Source organism: Haliaeetus leucocephalus, unplaced genomic scaffold, assembly GCF_000737465.1.
Source record: "Haliaeetus leucocephalus isolate CR32 unplaced genomic scaffold, Haliaeetus_leucocephalus-4.0 Scaffold915, whole genome shotgun sequence".
NCBI classification, from domain to species: Eukaryota; Metazoa; Chordata; class Aves; order Accipitriformes; family Accipitridae; genus Haliaeetus; species Haliaeetus leucocephalus.
This window is the reverse complement of record NW_010973351.1, coordinates 2257577-2271672: the sequence shown is the minus strand read 5'-3', so window position 1 is coordinate 2271672 and position 14096 is coordinate 2257577.

The following is a 14096-nucleotide window of genomic DNA, read 5'->3' as shown; positions in this document are numbered from 1 at the left end:
CAGTGAAAACTTTGTGGGTTTTTCCTCCCCATATGCTTTTATTCATCTTTTGCTGAATATTTGTTTGGCAACTAGAACTCTAATATATTTCCAGCTGAGATGATAACTATTTAGGGTCAATAAGCGAGTAGCTAATTTAGAGCAAAATAAATATGAATATGGATCTCTTCTCACATCAGGAGAGGAGTATCAAGTGTAGATTCAATAAATTGGAGAGGAATAGAATTTTTCACGATGCAAAATTGCATGTGGTAGCAACGAAAGATAAAAAAACAGGATGCAGAGATGTTTATTCATTTCTCAGGCATGTTACATCTTTGTATTTTACAACTTTCTGGGTCTGGCAGCATGTCCGCAGAACTGAGTTCTGTAAGAATCAAAGGGTTGGATAATGTTCAGCATGAAGTTTTAATATCTGAAACATTTTTTTGAATATGTAGAACAAACCTTGAAAGCATTGGGAATAATCGTTTCATCAGTTAGGTTGCATTTTTGTGCCGTGAGTTTGGGGGTCATCCACAAGGATGTACATTAGCCTAGTGGGGTTATTCGTCATAGGGAAGCTTTCCAGTCCATGCAGACACAGATGTTTTTTGAGGAAGTGTTTCTGCACATCTAAACTTAGGACCTAACTGACGCTTCCTTCGGAGATGTTTCTCTGCTTAGCACAGAGGGAGTATGGGGATTAGCCTTTGTGAATAATCACTTCTCCATATAGTTCACAACTCTCTAACAACCTCAGACAGTAATGAGTCAAGAGTGCTTTATTATGTTAAATCAGGAAGAAGTACGTTTCATCCATAGAAAGTGCAAATAACCACCTTTGATGAAGGTGTCGAGTCTACTGAGAGGCAAAATTCACTGCAGTGTATCAGCCTGGAGTCTATTCTTTTATATCTCATGTTTAGCCATATGTGATAACAGCCAAATCATATCACTTTCACACTGTAATCTGTGTAACCAAATCTCCAATTGTCTATGAATCCACTTATCTGTGGCTTTGGAAAGACTGAGGACAAACGTTCTGTGGCATGTACACCCTGTACACCGTAATGCCTAGGTGAAAAGTTTGCTGGTCCTTCCATCCCCTCTTCTTCTCATAAATAACACAGTGTATCTTTCACTTCCCTTTATAAATCCTCTCATTCTATCCTCTCGGTAGGTTGCAAACTCTCCAGTGGATTAAGAACTTACTGGAACTGGTCCAAGCATAAATCAGTCATCATCAGGTTCTATTCTTTATATAAATGAAACTGTCTCTTTTTTTTCTAAATGTCTATATTCCAAAAAGTAATTTCTATAGATCACCTTTGCATTTATCCACTGAATTTGTTTAGTAATGGGATTATTCTCTGATCTTAGGTTAAATGTTTTCTTGTATTAGTCTAATGAAAATTGAAAAATAAAATCGGACAAAATATTTTGTTACTTTGGAGTCTATTAGAGCTTTGGCATCTATGCTAAGTAGCACCAGCCAATTTCAATAACATCGGGAACACAACAAAATAAATTAGACATTTTAATTGTGAGATTATATCACTTCAATAGGATGGCTAGGGAAAAACCAACGGAAAATCTAATAACAGAACAATAATTTAAATAGAATATTTTGTACTTCTGAGTTATTTTTGCTAGGTTTTAATGTTTAAAAAATTAAAATAATACCTCATGCAATGAAGCTGCTACACTGACTTATGAAATGAATAAGAACTTTAATGATCCTTTTGCTTACGGTCAACATTTTCATGAAACCTGAGATAGAAAGTTAAAAATACTGCTCACTTTGATTTGAAAAAGAATAAAAACATTCTGTGGAAAAATGTGCTAATGTTTCATATTCATACAATATACAACCACAAGCAGATTCCAGGAATTATGTCAATCAAAAGCTAGAGAGTTAGCTACACTTCTTTTAGTAGCACAGACATACATTTTTATGTCATTCAGTTCTTGCTTACACTGTTAGCAAAACCATTTTATAATAGCAATACCCTTCTCTTCTTTGAATTAGTTCTTTTCTTCTTACATACTAATTTTCTGTAATACCAGATGTGTATATAGTTCTTTAAAGAACAGTGGGGAGAAAAAAGGCGGGGGGGGGAGGGAGGATTGTGCCCAAAAGAGACTCAGTGTGAAGTGAAATTAAATGAGGTTTGAAGCACGGACATTAACGTGGGAAGTCTCTGACAGAGATTTCGTCAGAAAGCCGTCAGCAAAGGCTGTGTCAGTAATGTGACTTCAGAAGGGTTTTGGATTCCAATGCACCCTCGAAACACCACAGTCACATACCGTCCTCCAGGCTTCTGGTTTTACCCATCCAAAACCACTCACCAAATGTTCCTTAAAGTAGCTCTCGTACAGTTTGAGCTGAAGGTGGTCCACACACGGCACAACAACTGTGCTGGCTTTGCTTGCTTTATTCCCTTTTTTCACACTGACCTCTTCATCAGCTCTGCGTGTCATCTCATGTCTCAAGCAATGAGAATCTACGATTATTCAGAGCTTGTTGTTTTGAACAGACTTCCTCTCTCTATTTCTCGGGTTCTCCATTTCAGCTGACAGTTCACCTTGAAATGCATCTTTCAGACCCAGTTAGATATTTTCAGTTCTCTCTTCCTGTGTTATTGCACAACTACTAATGGATTTCCATAATCATATTATACTATTTAATGCATAGGTCTTCATTACCTATTTTTATATGTGGTAACTAATTTTTACAGAGCATTTCCCAAGCCAGTCAAATCAGGTGGAGATTTTGCCATTAGCTTCAATGGAAGCAACATTATTTTCTGCCATTTTCTTTTTAATTACCATCCATACTGCAAGCCCACTGTGTTGGTTGTACCCATTAGCTTGACCTTTATGCTCGGTGGAGGTATGTGCAAGGGGAGATATTACGCACAACGCATAAAGATGGAAGATCACATGGCTGAGAAAAGATGTGACTATTATACATCAAGCTGATAGCATTATCCTAGGCTACATCACTTTTCATTACAAAAGGCTGCTCCCAGTTATTTACGGCTTTAAGAAATCTGAACCACTGGGTGCATGTCTACAGCTGCAAACGAACATGTGCGCTTTCGCACGCACAAGCATGGATAAAGCTTCACTTATAAGGTCAGAAAAACAATGTTTTCTATCTATAGCTAAAGAGAGCCAGCAGGGTGACTGAAAATAGGGGCAGGCACTAGGAGCTTGATCAAAGAGAAAGACGGGGGATGAATGAAAACGGAGTACTAAAAGCAGGAGTAGGACTGCAGCGAAGGACAGTGAAGTAAAGCATAAGGCTTGCTAAAGTCTGAGAAAGTTAGAGGCAGAAGAGCTCTAGCTGGCTGGGGTAGAGGAGAAGGAAGATTCCCATCAGATGCTGGCAAAGAATCAGGGCCCCCAGGGCCTCAGCCACATCTCGAAGGTCAAAAACAGTTCTGCGAAAGCCCTTGGCAAACTACGGGCCTCGTTTACCGCTGAGAACGTCTCTATGCAAAGGACAAAACCCAGCTACTGCTGTCACAGTTAGTGGTCATATGAGATAAAATAGAGATTTGTGCAGTGGTCTAAAAGGTTTTAGTTCAGCTAACTACAGATGTAACAGCTAAGTCTTAATTCATTACAAAGATCTAGCAATTATGTCTGAAATATGTGAAAGCTAGAAAAGCCAGGCAAAAACAGAACTTATGCAAAGTCAAGGTCTCCACGCATGAGAAACCTCACCTGAACCCCACTTTGTGTGACACAGAGTAGTTAGTGGATCAGAGAAGATTACAGGAAGTTTTGTGGTTAAAGCAGCCTTGGAGAACTGGATTAAACCTTGCCTCTTGTCATACCGGTCCTTAATGAGGCTGGTCTAGTCATTTCAACCCAACTTTTTGTAGGTGGTTACTAATTATATACTGTTCGTTTTATGGGTCTCTGATTTGCAAAAATGCTGGGTACTCACATTTATGTCGGTAAGAGCTCTGCTCTGAGTCAGTGGGGAGCTAGAGAACAGCAGGCACATCCATAGAAACCAGGCCATATGCATACACACAGACAAACAAAAAACAGAGCATGGGTGTAGCCCAGGTGGAGTAGCTGAAGCTGCCATCAACATAAAAAGAAGTGATTTTTTCACAGCTCCCCTGCTGCTGTCTTTTGCTGACCAGTCTGAATATCCACTCTGAAACTCCACTAACTGGGAAAGAGCTACAAATCTGCAGAGTTCAAAGCAAAGCTCAAATTCATGTTTGGGTGGTCTTCCAACATGTCTCTGAGAATGAAGACTCAGCCTACGCTTCTAGCATTAATGTTTCTACATCTCAGCTTTTCCTGTTAAAGAAAAAAAAAAAAAAGCCAACAGAAATAGCTACACTATGTTATTCTGCACTGCTTTTTTGATACTGTTTGCTACATACTTTTGTATTACAGAGATGACCAGGGTACATCATCACAAAATTACCATTTCTTTCATGTGGGCAAGGTTTAAGCAACACTCGGTAAACATGTCATGAGCCTTCATTAAGTAACAAGGGTGATAAGAAACACTGAGGAGCTGCTGCTTTTGGTTACGTCCATCCATCCCGTGAGTTGAATCACAGAAAAACAGAATGTGATCATGTAATTAAAGACTACATCACACCCTGCAAAACAGACAACCACATCTCCAGCTTTTTAATATCTGAAAGCTTGACAACAAACTTAATGTTCTTCTAATTGTGGCTTTCTGTACATGATGGAGGCTGGAGGGAAGACACAGTGAGCAGTATTCTGTTTTCAAGCACTATTGATAATATGAAAGAACATTAAAAGTTCAGATAACAAAAGCTACTCTACAGGGATCAGTTTGTTAATGTCAGATTTACAGATTTATACTGGTATAAATCCAGCGTGGCTGCACTGAGATCAAAATACTCTTAATTTACATAGGTGTCATTTGTAGTTCAGTTTTCTCCTTAATCTTGCATTTCTCTTTAGTCATTGTAGTTTTACAGAAGTGTGTCATAACTCAGAGGGAAATTTTCAGGAATAGGACATCATGCGCTGGAATGGTGTTTGCATATATACTGGGAGATTTTACATACATATGAAGAATTAATTAATTTGAAACTGACTGAGAATTCTGGCAGCGTAATTAAAATAAAAGACAACTCTGAAGGAAGCCTGAAGGAAAGCAGGACAAGGAGAAGGATGGGTTAATGCAATATTTCACAGGCACAGAAAGGTGGAGGCAGTTGAATTAACAAAGGAATAAAAAAAACCCTAATCATAACCAAAGTGAGGATACCTATTGCATTCTCATGGTTACAGACAGATGTCTAAGATGACTGTTTTCCTGAATCAACTTTACTCAACACCTGTGAGCATGTGATTAATTTAACCAGAGTACATAGTGTACTTTTCTTTCAGTCAAAAAAAAAAAAAATGTTGACCTCTGGTATTGTGAAAGAAAGACAATCAGCTAACCTAATAGGCCCTTTATTTGCTAATCAAACCTCTCATTAACAATTAATTGGATCAAAAGTTCGCTGGCCATTATTGCTGTGTCAGTTCGACTCTGAGGGCCTCAGAGGATGAAACTAAATGAGCTGGTCAGGTTATAAATAATTTCCAGTGGCTACTCCTCTTACCTCAGGCTGTTCAGGTAGAGGTCAATGTCCTGCCTACTGCAGGCAGAAAAGACTGTTGCTGCGACAAGCAAGAGGCATTCTTCCTTTTCTAAGACGCTCATTTAGGCTTAGTAATTTAAACCTTTGTAAAAAGCCACAGTATAAAAAGCAGCTCTGTACTGCAGTGTTTCTGCATGTACTTGCTTATCATGACTGAATCAAAGCAACATTTCAGATTGCTTAAAGCCTTTCAAAAATGAAAGAAGCCAGGAGTTGCTTTAATCAGGAAATCTGCTTCTTAAAGAAACCCTGCAGAGACACCTTTATGGCAATATAATTATTTGTTTCTATTCTTAACCTAATAATACAGGTAGTGACTGACAGAGTTCAAATACTGCTCATCAAATAACATGAAAGGACCTGTCAGAAATGAATGAAGATACAAATGAGAATAAAGTGAGCAGGGTTTGGTCCAAAATATGTGCAATGCCACATTTAACAGTTGGTTTCTCTTTTTTTTCATTAAAAAAAATATAAAATTCATCTTTCTGGCTTCCCTTTAGACAAAAAAGTGACAAGCGGGTACATCAACTCTTAACATAGACATATTAAAGTCAGTTTTAGGAAGGAGGGCAACGTGGTCGGGGCAGGCCAAGTCTCAAAGATCCTGCGTATTCAACTCCAGTACAATGACAGGACTATTTCTTCATTATAATTTGAATTAAAAAAGCGAAGTAGAGAAGGAGGTGGCATTCACCCAGGGCCATTCCAAGGATCGGGCAATGAAAAAGAGTGACGTAAAATGTGCGCACATGGTGGTGGGAGGGAAGGAGGAAGGAATCTGGAAAAATAATGATGTTGAAATGCAGTGCCATGCAAGAACTCATGGGTTTCCAGATAGGATGGGAAAGTTGCAGAAATGTGGGGCTTCTTATATTGGTTAATCAAAAAGAGCTATAGTATTAAAAAAAAAAAAAAGGGAGCTATTTAAGGGAGGAGTCTTAAGTGATAAGTGGTTTTAATAGGATCTTACGTATACAGCAAGGCTATCCAGACCCCATAAGGGAGCTGAATATATAGAGAAGCTGAGCAGGTCCTAACAAAAGCAATACCTAACGGCTCAAGCTGTCACCTAGAATAGAGGAAAAATCTGAAAAGAGAGTGGGGCAGGAAATGACAACAGAAGAGATACGGTCATTCACCAGTTATATATAACAGTAACTCCAGATGCTGCACAAAGCTATGTGTACATGGGGGTTTTTTTCAGGCAAATGAAAGGATTTCCTAACCGACCAGAAGGCATGTAGATATGGTTAGGTCAGCATGACATTAACATATTTATACAGCTTTGGCAAGGCTTGGGAACAAAAGCCGAGCTCTCGTCTGCTTGGAGCATGGACAGAGGGAGGTCAAAAAAGATTGATAGCTCTGAGTAGCTGAGACTTGGAAACTTCGAGTGCATAATAATGTTCTTAGGGACCTCAAGAAACTGGAGATTGTAGTTCTGGATACAACTACTGCTGTTGCACACTCCCGCTGCTGCAACAGGTTATGTCCGCAGTAAACCTCCCATTTACAACCCCTGCGTGAGGGGAAAAAAACCGAACAAACAAATAAACCTCTCTGTGCCTTCGGACACAGGAATGCCCAGTTGCTGGCTGAGCTACATCAGCACCACTTGTAACTGGCTTTAACAAAAAGAAAGCGGTATGGGGAGAAGAGGGTGACTCAGTACCTTGAGAATGGGATCCCAGGTCTGGAGAAGAGCCAGGAGGAGGAAACACTGACCCCGGAGTCACCCCTCCTTATGAATTTTGCAGTTTAGTGAAAGATGCACTGGTCAGGCAGGATTTGGCTAACTCTGACAGGATTAAATATACATGATTCCATTTCAGTGACAGGCTGCTTGTTGTCAGGCATATGTATCAAATATGACGTAGCTGTATTTGGAGATATTTTATCCATTTAGTAATGCATATTATTATATATATACATATTTCCCTCCTGATTACTTATTTTCAATACATTAGCAAAGATGTTTCCCAAAGGGCTGAAAAGGGGGCCTGGGAACCGGATAAGACCATTCTCTGGGCTTAAATTTTTAATATTAAAATGCATTGAGATTTGCTATACACTTGCTCAAGATGTATTGCCCCAAGCAAAACAGTGTTTTATAGATGGACATGCAATTTTGTTGCTTTCAGCCGAGGGTCACATTTGTTTTAGTGGCTTTGGGATGTGCAAAATAATGATCGACAAGTATAAATAAGCTTTCTATGTTTGCAGAAAAAAACAAAACAGAATTGAAATCTTTTATATACATATACACTCATGTGCATGTACATACACCCGTTTATGTTGAAACAGATCTTGAAGAACCACAATTCAGCTATAAAGAAATACTATATTGTTAATTTTATTATACAAGTCTGCGTCGTAGATACTCTGGGTGAATCCAGCCACTTTCTTTCCACTGACAAAGCACAATATTCTTAATCTAAATCACGCCAAGAGTAAGCCCTAACCTTCCCACTCTCCTACAAAGAAGAGACATCTGTTTCAGTTGGAGCATAGCTGAACTGAGTGTAAGAGGAAGTTACATTAGATCACTTCTGTCTTCCTAATTTTAAATGACACCAGTATTTGAACCATACTTCATTAAATATTCCTGAACACGTTCTATCTCTACAACCCACTTTCATCAAGACGTGCAGGGAAACTCATGTGAAAATCTTTCTCTTCGAATACATAATGTAAGATTGCTAATCATGCATTAATCTCATGTATTGATTTTGCATTATTCCTAAAGGGGAAAGAAAAGTGTTTCTAAAAATTCCATTGGTTTGATAAACATTTTAGCTAAGCTTATGCTGTGATTACTGTAAAACCAACTTAATTTTCTTCAGTATGAAAATTACCTCTCTGTGGTTTGTAGGAACCCCCTTTTCCAAACTTGAGTGACCAGGGCTTTTTGGAGTGATGTACAGGAGAACAATGTTGAGAGGACATGGTGGTAAAATAGTGGGAATTTAGCCAAGGTAAGCATCCTAACTGCAGATAGAGTTAAGATTATGCAGCATTATCCTTAAATTCATCTTGGTTGTATTAATAGGGAAGCAAGGGAAATACAAGTACATTCTGCTAAGTAGTGTAACCATTTGTTTAATATTTAGTTTTCTGCTCAGAAATGTTGGGAAAAATTACAAGAAGGGAAAATAAGAGACAGTAGATGGAAAATGAAAAATGGGTTTGCTTCTGAGAGCTGAAACAAAACAAGCATTTCTCAGTGTTGTGAAATTAAATAAAAACTTGAATTAATGGTTCAAAATTGTGGATGACCTTTTCTGATCTCTTTACTAAAAATAAAAAGAAAATTAACATTTACAAATTTTTAAATCGCTACCTAGAAAAAGAAACAATTTCTTCTCCATGATAGGGAGCTAGCCTATTGTATACATCAATATGTTAAAACAAATTCTCCTGTTTATGAGTTGTTGCCTTGAGCTGGGTTTAGGTAAATAGTGTGATTACTGGGAAGGTATAAATGAAAGGACGCATCTGTAGGTGAGTTAGTTTCAGAACTAATTTGGAGCAAAAGTTAGGGCAAGTGCAGCTGCACTGTCTGACCTTTATCTAATGTCTTTTCTGGTGAAGGCAGAATTTGGAAATTTTGTTCACTTGCCCCCTTTTTCTTGGTCATACTCTGGAGATCAGGTGGGATGGTACGGGTTTTGCTACAGTAGCCCTACATTGCCTGAGGACATTTTCAGCCCAAGTTATCCAGCTTTAAAACAGCACTGCATTACTGGTGTGGGGAAAACGAAAAAAAAAGCAATGTCACAGGGCTAGAATGTGGTTTGTTGTCACTTCTGCAACAACAGACTGTAGCACTTGGCATGATACATTGAGGGATACTTCCTCAAATGGTGCAAATCAGTGAAGCTTTAGCAAAGACAAGTGACCCATACTCATTTAGAACCTCTAAAGATCTAGATGTCAATTTGCAAAGTTAATATCAGGTTTCTCTTTTCCTAAGCCACAGACAGGCAAACGTTTTCCAATTTAAATGAAAGCTGGGGGTATCTTAAATGTTGACAAACTATAAGTGGATGCTTTTCCCCAGATTTCCTATCGTAAGTAGAACTTCTAACTAGCTGAAATACTTGTTGCAACCTTGTTGATAGCATTAACATACATGTAAATGCTATTAATTGAAGTATTCCCAAACCAAAAAAGGAAAATTAGAACTTGAAAAATAGAGTTTTAGTAAGTTTCTGTGGGTTTGTTTTCATTTATGTTTTTACTTCATTCAGTCTTGCCAAGAATAGATACCTAACAGGTAAATACTGGTATTTATCTAAAAGTGCATTGTCATTTCCTCTGGAACACAGTGATTTCACAAGGTATGCTCCAATTTCAACACACACTGGTTATGTAGGTAGGTATATTCAATAGCAGGCTCCTCCCTCAATCACCATAAATGTATTTCAACTTAGCTATATATCTTTCTATCTGTCCTGTTAATAGTAAAGTGCCAGTGGCTTGCTCTAAGGAAATATTTGCACTATAGAAGAAATGTACTAATTTACAAGGTCTATATTAAAAACAAATAAGGAATCCTGCAAAATCACTCAGACTACATAATGAGAGGTGAAATGAAACAAACTTTTCAGTCCTGTTTGGCCCTGTCATTCTAGAAACCTGCAACATCTCCTGATTAGTCATTCACTAGTTGCAGAAGGGAGAGGTAAGGCAGAACTGTAATTTAAGAGGAGTGCTTTCTAATTAATTCATATCTATTTTTTATCTTGCTGTGGGGTTTTTTCTTCTTCAAACAGCAATAGGATAAAGTGTTAGAAATATAAGGAAGTCTGAAGACAAGGCATGTTGCTTTTGTTTAAGCTGAGGGTCACTTTAAGATATCTTTTCATCTGCTTTCTGCCTTACAACTGATCTTTTATTAGTGTCTTCTTTTGTGCAGGAGTTAGAGAAGGAGGGGAAGAGAGAGCAGGATTTCTAAGCAGTTTTCAGTGCACATCAAGTCAAATTTCCTTGATATCATCAGACAGCTAAAGCATTAGGAAACCCTGTTCAAAAGGGAAAAAATGAACACATTTACAAAATTCAGGATCATATCAACGGTAAATGTTTTGGAACTTATTTCTAAGCAAAAACATTTGGGGTGCTCGTGCCCGCAGGCTTTCTTAAGTCAAGACACATACAACGAGAAGTCTTGGATACCTGCCCAGGCAGAGTGTGCCAAAGTCGTCTCTGGCAGTCCTTACAGTGGAGATTACAGTTAAATGTGAACTGATTCACATTACTTTCTATTTTCCAGTTCTGACAGATGGAAACAGATACCAAAGAAGAGTCCAAATCTCTCCACATGTTGATCCATCTCACTCATCATGCTCTATATACAGCGTTCAAAGTGGAGAGCTATTCTGCAGGCATCAGTTTGGGAAATCTTTTTATGCTAGGAAGGAAATAAAATGAAGTACACACAAGAAGATACTGCCAGTGAGATCTGTGCTCTGTTCCTGCGCTAGTGAAAAGGACAAGATGTAGATCTGCAGTTCCTGAGAGGTCAGCTTATTTAGACCAAGCTGAAGGAAAGTTAGGTTAGTGCTATGGGTGCTTTGGTTGGACATGGCCTTTGGGAGGTTTGTATAACAAAAAATCAAGTGTAACCATCTGTATCAGAGGCCTTGAAATGCAGTGTTGCTGTGGAGGCTACGTTGCCTGAATGTTGCTTCAGACCGTTTTCAGAAGCATGTTTCAGAGTCCTGCTATGTGGAAACAGAGCTCCACTACTCATGGGCACTACATGGTGAAGTAGGATGAATGGAGCCTGAAATTCAGGACACTTTCCAGTGTGTCACTTGGATTCACGACACTGCTTTTTGGATTTCTTAATTCATTCTGACCCTAAATGAAACATTGCTAGGGCTTGTCAGAGTCTAGAAGATAAAGCAAGGCAAGCAGCATCAGCATGACAAAGATTTTATTTCTGGAGGGGTTATGTTAAAAAGCAACAAACAAACGCAAGGTCTTTGAAAATCCAGAAACCAGAAATAACTTACGTGTAAAAAAAAGGGGGTGGAGATTAAAAACATGGGGGTTTTCCTGTTGGTTTCTTAAGAAGATAAAGCTTATGTCTGAGCGTTATAATCTGCCTGCCTTCCCCCGTTATCTGTTTTACCCACTGAGAAACAGATAGATATCTCAGAGATACTGTGTTCGGACACGTTTCATGAAAGTCTGTCACTAAACGTGGGGGAGAGACACAAGGGAAAGTCCTGTCAAGGGAAAGGCTGAATCTTGAGCTCAGCATTACTTGCTCTTCTTTGGCCAGCCGGTGGCCAGGGTGCACAGAGAGGCTGGGCACTAGTCAAGGCATATGGTGCCCATTTTGCAACTGGTGGTTATCATCAGGGAGAGAGACCTGGGGTCTCAGTGCAGGGTTTGGTGGGAGGGACATCTGAGGGAATTGCGATAGGCAGCACGGGACACAGTTCTGTGAAAGTGGGATTTTACTACCTCTGTTGTTGGAGGAATGACTTAGTAAACGTGTATGCAAAAGCTCTGGAAGGAATTTTTAGGCAACGGTTCTGATGATGACCATTAAAAACCCTGCACTATTTTCCCGCTATGATGGGGGAGAAGGCTCTTTCCAGTCTGAAAGAATCACGTTTCTCTCGATAACTGGATGCAATAGATTAGAAAGGACTGTTTGAGTTACTTAAAAGTAGTGTGCACTCTTTAAAAACATGTTATATAAGTGCTGTTAATTTCACTTTAAAAATGAAAAGGAAGGTAAAAGTATATTTGACTGTGAGGGTGGTGCTACCCATGATCTGAATTTTAATAACACTCCCTTGAAGCTCTCAGGAATTGTTTTCCATTAGGGATGAGAAATTCAGAAATAAGGGAGTGGCTGAGAAATATTTTGTTCACAAACAATGCTCTCTAGTAGTGGCAGTAGTAATCATGTTAAGTGTTTCAAATCCAGAGACTCAAGAGAACTGTCTAACACGAGAGAGCTTTTCAGTCTGTGAATCAGGCAGAGGATGGAGCAACCAAGAAAGATTATAATCAGTATATCAAAGAGGGCAAAACCTGGCTGGAGAGATCTGGGTTGTTTAATAACTGGCATCCAATTTTCAAAACCAGCCTAAATGATAGGAATGGAGATAAGAGAGGACACGCAGCTTGTAGTTGTTCTCCTCTAATCTGAGTGCTGCACCAGCTGTGTGGATATGAACAGTACCACAGTAATATATTCAGGCATAAGACTTCCATTGTTACAAAGAGTGTGCTCAGAAAGGACGATCAAAATTAAGCTTTTAAAAATGAAAACTGAAACTGAAGACCTCAGTTGGACAACTGCGGATTTTTATTTTGCTTGTTTGTTTTCATATATTTGGTTTGAAGAATAAAAAAGAATGAAAACAAATTAATTTCACATCAGGATGGAATTTATACTTCAGGGGGTTTTAAGGTCAGCCGAGCTCTCCCCAGAAAAATCAGAAAATTATTTTTAATTCTTCACCTTTTTAGATGTGTCTTTTCTTTGGTATGAAAACATAAAAAATGAAAATGTTGTCCTGAAGTAGAAAAAAAAAAAAACACATTCCATTTAAAAGGGTCAAAATGAAGTATCTCAGATATTTTGCCATCTCTCTTATTTTCTTAACCAGAACTACTCAGTATTTTGACTGCAAATCATGAACATTTCAATTTCTGCCAAACTGCATTTTTTAACAGTTAATCCACTTAGGAATATTCAGACACTTTGGTATATCATAACACAGAGTTGCCCTGTCAGATTAACCCATTACTCTAAGGCTATGATGATGTTTCTAAAATTTTGTCTAGCCATAACCGGATGTCTTATGATTTATATCTCTCCACAAGACTATTTTCAGTAGGAGATAAATGGAACATTAATGTTCTCTATGTGGCTAATATAAAAATAAATAATGCAGCTGAGGGAACAGAAAGTTATGCAGATTCTGTAATACATGTAATTACTGAAGAAATGCACTGTTTAATGTAAAAAAAAGTTTGAAAATTTAAATTATGATAAACTCATGTCATACTGAAGAACTGTAATCAAAGGGAGATAAAGATTTTTGGAATCATGCATAAAATACAAGGCTGGATATTTGATGCCATCATTAATTATAACAGAAGGAAATGATCCTTTACTAATAGACATACGTTGATTTAACAAGGTAATGCTGGAGATGGAGCACAGTATACCATGTGTTAGAGCCATTGGCTACACTAAAAAATACCAAGTATAATCTTGACACATCAATGTGGTTGAGTATAATAAAAAACTACATGTAAAATTATAGGAAAAAAGTTTTAAGGGAGGCTTTTTACACACTAAAATCTCTTAGAAGAATTCATTTAGAAGAACAGTGGAAGAACGCTGTAATTTCTCCAGTAGAAGCAAAGCCATGCATTGCACCAGTTGTGTGAGTGATGATTACTGACATATAT